The following is a 7,415-nucleotide window of genomic DNA, read 5'->3' as shown; positions in this document are numbered from 1 at the left end:
CCCTCTTCCTCTGCCTTCTCAAAGTTTTTCATTTGGATTTCTTAGAAAAATTGGAATAACACATTGATCTCATATTTGCTACTCCTTGTAGTTTCTAGCAACTATCATAAAATTTTATACCCAAGCTGTTTCTTTTAAGATGGCTGTATGTGTTACATGGATTTGGGGCCCTCTTTATGCTCCCTTCCAATCTTTTTAGTTTATTTTTTAGAAAATAGCTAGGTTTCCTTTCAGATTTCCTTTCTTAACACTCCTTCAATTGATGCTTCTAAGGCAGACATTTAAACTCACATAATTGTTTCATACACAGATGTCAAAATATTTCATTGCCCAGTGACTATCAGGCTAAAATGTAGAACACTTTCCCCATTGAAATATCAAAAGGGGGATATTTCCTGCTTTATTTATTTTCCTTATGTTGTGGAGCTGAAAATACCTTTTAAGAATGAGTGGCAATGATATGGGCTTGCACTCAAATTTTAGGAGGCACAGTGCCCTGAGAGGGCTGTGGCGCGGTTTTGCTGGCTGGCTCTGACTCTGGAGCAGCTGACCGACCAGCTGCAGAGCACATTGATCTGGTCACGATCGCTTTCATCCTAGGGCAGAGCAAATTAGCACAATTGGAGTTGAGAGCCATGTTAGGGGCTCCTGACCTCAGGATCACCTCTTTGCCTACTTTTGAAAGGGGGAGCAATTCCAGTCACTTCCTGAATTCTAGCCACAGAAATGCATGGGAACATATAGCCAATGTAAAGATTGTGACTTCTTCACTTTGCTTTTGCCTTCTACATGTAGATCCACATAAATGTTTTCCTTCTGCAGTAAAAGGAACAGTAGTCGTCACCTACTGTGCTGTTGAATCATCAATTTTATTCCTTCCCCACTCATTTTTTTTCCTACAATGTTGAGTCTTCCTTGGCTTTCTTTAGGTACAACCCATAAAATTGACCTGGGACTATGTTTGTAAACTCAGCCTTTTCCTAAAAATATACACCAGAGTGTGACAACTCTTTTATTATTAAATAGCATACCACTGATTTTCTTTTTTTGGTACTGGGGAATCAAACTCAGGATCTTGCATTTGCTAGGCAGACGCTTTAGCCTCTGAGCTATCTCTCCAGCACCACTGCTTTTTGATATACATTTTAAAGAATTTTTTTTTTTTTTTTCCAGAACTGGGGTTTGAACTCAGGCCCTTGCGCTTGCCAGGGAAGCACTTATTCCACGGAGCCATCTCCCCAGCCCCTTTGATATACATTTTAATTCGGCAGTTACTAAAAGGTTTTACTGTGCTTGTTCGTGCGCTCATGTGTGCTTGCCTGCCTGCCTTCTTTTCTTTCTTATTTTTATTTTTTTATTTAGTACAGGGCGCTTGAGCTTTATTTTTTAGACATTTGAATTTCATTTCTATTATAGCTCACATGACAGGATAGATAATTGTATATATAGAGCCTTGTAAGCTAGTGTATTGGTAAAGGAACAGAGTATTGTGACCACTTTCTTCTCTATTAACTGTAAGTCTATTCTTCTCTTCCATTTATTACTGAGTGACATTATGAAGTGACCCTGAATTTACTTGTAATTCATGATGTAAAATTCACAATTTCTTATTTCACCTGTTAGTGACAAATTCAAGCACTCAAGATATGAGCACCAATTATTGATTGAAGGAATAAAGCACAGAATTAAGAACTGCTATTTTATTTTGTCAAATCTTTTGATGGTGAAGGAACTACCATCGTACTGGAAGTCCCAGTGCTTGACTTGGAGGACATGTTGAATTAGAGCAAAGTAAGAAGGAAGAGCAGAAATCATTCAAATGCCAAGAAGTAAAAAAAAGGAAACGAGGCTTAAAAAATGTAGGCATTTTGCTAGTATTAAAATTTTGTTAGTATCTTTCTACTAAAATAAAATAAACCCTTTAGCTAAGGTTTATACACATTTGAATTGTATACCTTCCTTATAATTGATGGTATTGAGCAACTCTTAATCTTGGCTCATAAGACCACTGACATCTATTTAATATATTCAGTTGGCCAAACTTGTGAGTACATTATATCCATGGTTGATTATAAAGATCAAATGATGGGTATTAGCATTAGCTAAATACTTTGTAAAACGTGTTTAATTAATTTATAAGTAACTTTGTAATACATAATTTATAATTTCAGTTATTTTTCACAAATGATTTTTTTCCTCATCTTCATGCTTTTTTATCTCAGATTTTGTGTGTGTGTGGGGTGTACTGGGATTCGTACTCAGGACCTTACACTTGCGAGGCAGGCACTGTGCCACTAAGCTGTATCCCCTAAATCCCCTACCCCAGATCTTTTGGTGCAGTGGATTTAGTTATATATCAGATACAGTGAAACTTGGAATCTAAAAGAGTACAAAGTTCAAAATGCTGAGTGGAAAATGTCACACCATGAAACTTCATTCATATGAAGCATAATGAATTTTGTGTTACATCTCTAGGGTACCTCATTGTGTATAATGGAAATCGTCCAGATTCCATAAAATCTGTAATACTTTGGGTCCCAATGATTTTGTGTAAGGGAAACTCAACCTGTATATGGTAGTAGCTGTGATTTATTATACCTAGAATTAAAGGAACTGCTCATGGAGTTTTACATTTCTTTCCCTTATACAAAGGACTGGGCCACAATTGCTGTGTGGGAAGGGTAACATCTGTGTTCATACAATAAGTGGGTGTGGCCTAGTTTTCTTGTGGAATGTCTAACATTTGCCAGTACTGTCCTCAAAGAGTTTATAAATAATTTTAAGTAACTTAGATTCATCTAAAAATACATTGGCAAGGCTAGGTAGCAGCAGAAACTATTTGTTAGAGGCATTTTGGCTTTCCTTGTGTCTGAAATCTCAGAACTTAACAGTTCAGGAATAGTTGAAAAAAATTTTCTAACTACTTGTGGAATTGAGGTGGAATTTGGCCTTATGATTCTATCCAAGATAAGTGTTCACAGGTTTATTAAAGCAATACTTATAGGTACTTATACAGAATGTCTTACTTATACAGAATGTCTATAGAGTGTATGCCTTATGTAAACTTCATTATTAAATCCCAGAAGGAGCCTTCAACAGAAAATAATTAGGTAAGCACACTTTGGCAGCACAGTAAGTGAAATTTGTTGGCTTTTAGATAACTTGGTATTGTTAAAATTGCCTTAAGGTGTGGGCTTTCTTTTTTTATAAGATTGTCAGTGGTCTGATTTACTCTATTCTGTTTCACAAAAACGGAGAAGTTTGTGTCTCACTGCTAATCTGCTCATCAACCAACTTATTTATATGTAGTTTAGTGAAAGAACATGAGATTTACATTTTAGCTTTATTAGGATTCACATAGTAGTCTGAAGGACTTGACTTAGCCCCTCCAGTTTTGAACTTTTCTGATTTCTCATTTGCATAACAGGCATGATAGTCTTATTTTACCTACTCATTCTAAGACTCAAATACAATGAAGGATGTGAACACTCTGTTGAGGCTTATATTATTATTTTGGCAGCCAACATAGGGAAGACCAAATATCTGATCTTTGAGAGGAGCATTTTTAAAATTTAACATTGGTATACTTAAAGAACAGTTTTAGACTATCGAGGTTATTAGATTGGCAAAATATTTTTGATATATAAATAAGCCAATGTTTGTCTGAAAAATATTTCCTTATAACCAAATACTTTTACAAGTTCAGTACCTTTCTTTGTACATTTTTCCTGGTGCCTCTTCATGATAATCTCCTGAGTCCCTGAACACATTATGGCTTTTCCATAATACTTGATGAGACTGAAAGACCAAATTACAAGCCCTTTCCTTAAAATGAGGGAATAATTTACTAACCTTAATATTTTATTTCAAAGCAGTTACAGAGACTTACTTGTAAAATATGCAAGATATTTCTCTTTTTTTAGGAATAGTGTACAAGACCAAACATAGTGAAATGATTTCCTGTATTATTTGCTCTTTCTTGTTACTACTCTCTGAGAGGGTTGTTGTGAAAAAAAAAAAAAAAAAGAAAGATACTTTTTTTGTACTAGGAATCAAACTCAGGACCTCGTGATTGAGCTGTACCCCCAGCCCTAAGAGATACTTTTTTTAAAAAAAATTTATTTTTCAGTAAGGGTCTCCAGGGTCTCATTACTAGATCAGACTTGTAGTGATCCACCTATGTTCAGCCTCCCAAAAATCTGGGATTACAGGGGCCACCATGCCCAGTCTCAATCTCATCTTAACATGCCCTGAGATTGGGGCCTGTACAGCACAGCATGCTGGGGATCGAACACCCGGCCCCTGCATCTGCCTAAGCAGGTGCTTTAATCTGCTTATCTATTTGGCCAGCCCTCTAAAAGATACATTTAAAGCACAAAAAATGGAAAGAAACAAGATAGCATTAAAAAAAAAAAATTGAAATAGCCAGGTGATTTGCATATATATCATTGGGGCATTTGGTGAAATTAATGGGGGAGATTGTAGAGATAGCATTTGAAGAAGCAATAACTATTTTTCAAAAATACCAAGACAATAAATAAATAAATAAATGCTTTACCCTAAAAAAAAAAAACCAAGACATCGAACCACTGATCCTAAGAAGATCAGGTAGCCCAAAACAAGTAAGAAAACCACACCTCTTCATAAACTTTCTGGGTATTCAGTGGTGCCCCTAGGGTCTCAATGACTTTTTATAACACTGCTCTATTAGTTTTCCTGTTTCTGGGAAACAATACCCAACACCCACAACTTAAAGGAGGAGAGAAAAATGGGGCTCATGTTTTCAAGAGATTTAGTTCATTCTGTCCCCAGGGTAGGAATATTATGGCAAAAGGTTGTGGTGGCAGAACTGTTTATCAGTTCACGGTGGCTGGGAAGCAGAGCAGAGGAACAGTGCCTGAGAAGAAAAAGCCAGGGACCCTGTGTGGCACCCAAGGTCATATCTCCGTGACCCACCTGGACAGACCCAGAAGTGTGCTCCACCAGCCCAGTCCCCTTCTCCAGTGAGGAAAGCAGTAAAGTTGGTACTCTACCAAAATGGCCACAACCACGATATGAAAAAAGGTGACTCTAATAGCAGTTGTATGTATTAAGTAGCTAACTCCAAGCAACTTATTAGGAGTTTTTAATAAAATGTCTGGCAAGATGTTGGTATGTTTCCCACGGCCCACAGTTTGGGAATCATGATGCTAAAATTTTCATATATGGAGAAAATCTTATAACAGTCAGAGGGGGAAAATATGTGTTACTTATATAGGGAAATAACAATAAGAATGAAAGTTGATGTCCCAAGAAACTAGAAGACAGAAAACAATGGAAAGATTAAATTGTTAGAAGACAAAAAATACTACCAGCACTGTGTACTCAATGGAAGATCCTTCAAAAATTAAGATGAAATAATAATTAAAAATAAGATGAAGATATTCTTTGATAAGCAGAAGCTGAAAAGTCATCAGAATTGTGCTTCAAGAAATATTCATTCAGTTCACCAGGCTAAAGAAAAACTTCCCAGTTGGAGTATGAAGGAATGATGAGTAATAGAAATGCTAAATATGGTTAGCAAGATTATTTGCTGCATAAATCAACAGTATTAAGAAGGTCTGGTTGGCTTTATTACCGATGTAGGAGTAAATGTATGACTGCAATAACAAAAGGGAAGTAAAATGTTAAGTTGTAAGACTCTATTACTGTTCAGAACATGGAATAAGTACTAATTTAATATATATTATTTTTTAAAAGAGTACAAAATAGTATTAAAACAAAAAATACGGAGTGATACAGAATTTCACTTAAAGTAATATGAATTTCACAGTATTTGTTGTAATAGTGTTGTCTTTCAACCAATTATTCATATTACCAGATATATACATGTAACAGAATTGGAAGGAGAAAGAAAAAAGTGTATAAGAAATTAATAAGAGCCATGCTGGTCCTGCCCCCAGGACACGTTGTGATAGGATTGAGACTGGGTGTTCTAGTACACCTGTAATCCCAGCACTTGGGAAGTTGAAAATAGGAGGATTACTACAAGTCCAATCTATGTAGTGAGACTCTGTACTAAGATACATAAATAAATAAATAAAAAAGAAACTAACAACAGAAAAAGTACAGTTGAAAAAAGGAGACAAAACAAATTATTATCTGCTCCTTTCCATAGACCAGCAGAAATGCACAATACAGTTATCCAAACCATCTTGCTTACATACATAAACATATCTCTTTCCCCCACTCCCTCTCTTGTTCTTCTCCTTAACTCAGTAACTCTTTTCCTTTTGAATAAGTTCATTTCCTTTTCCCAGTATCTATTGTACCTTTCAAATTCCACTTTTCTCTTTCAGATTCTCACACTAAGGAGACAATATGATGTTTGCACATGCAGGTCTGATTTATTTCACTTAAAAGTATATTCTTTTCTCCAGAAAACCATTGTATATGGAAGTGTTTAAATTAACCTTTGTGTCTGTTGGCCTTCTCTTTGCCACCACCCCTGTTTCCCAATGAAAGCCATGTCAGATTAAAAAAAAAAAGTATATTCTTTAGTTGACAAAAATTTTGTCCTGTTTTTATAGCTGAATAATACTCCATTGTGTAAAATACCACGTCTTCTATATCTGTTGTTCAGTTTATGGGCATCTGGGTTGTTTCCAGGATTTAGTTATGACAAATTGTATTGCTATAAACATAGGTGCACATATATTGCTGTGGTATGAGGTTTTCAGTTTCTGGAAAAATACTCAGGAGAGGAATAGCTAGCTTGAATGAGATCTCCAATCCTAGATTTTAAGGAATCTCCACACTGATTTCCATAGTGATTGTGCCAGTCTGTACTCCCACCAATAATGGAGAAGGCTTCCTTTTTCTCCACAGCCCCTCCAGCATTTGTTCTTTCTTTCTTTCTTTCTTTCTTTCTTTCTTTCTTTCTTTCTTTCTTTCTTTCTTTCTTTCTTTCTTTCTTTCGGTGGAACCAGGGATTGAACTCAGGCCCTTGAGCTTGCCAGGCAAGTGCTTATTCTGCTGAGCTATCTCCTCAGCCCCAATTGGCTGACTTCTTGATGTTAGCCATTCTTTCTGGGGTGAGATAGAATCTCAGTATTGTTTTAATTTGCATTTCTCAAATGACCAATGATGTTGAACATTTAGAATATAATATATTTTTGTATCTTCTGCAATAGCTACTTACTATAGTCAGGGTTTACAAGAGAATAGATTTAATGCAAGACACATAATTTGTAGGATCATTTTACAATATTCACCCAGAAAGTCAAATACAGAGGAGTAAGAGTTCTGTTCACTTGCTAGAGACCCAAATAATTCACCTGGTAGCCTGGATCCCACAGCAATGTCCTGCACAAGTCCAGCTGAAGATCTGGAGCTTCATGACAGTGTCTTGCACGAGTCCAGCTGGAAGTGTTTGT

This window comes from Octodon degus, unplaced genomic scaffold, assembly GCF_000260255.1.
Source record: "Octodon degus isolate 3935 unplaced genomic scaffold, OctDeg1.0 scaffold00004, whole genome shotgun sequence".
NCBI classification, from domain to species: Eukaryota; Metazoa; Chordata; class Mammalia; order Rodentia; family Octodontidae; genus Octodon; species Octodon degus.
Note: the sequence above shows the minus strand (reverse complement) of the source record.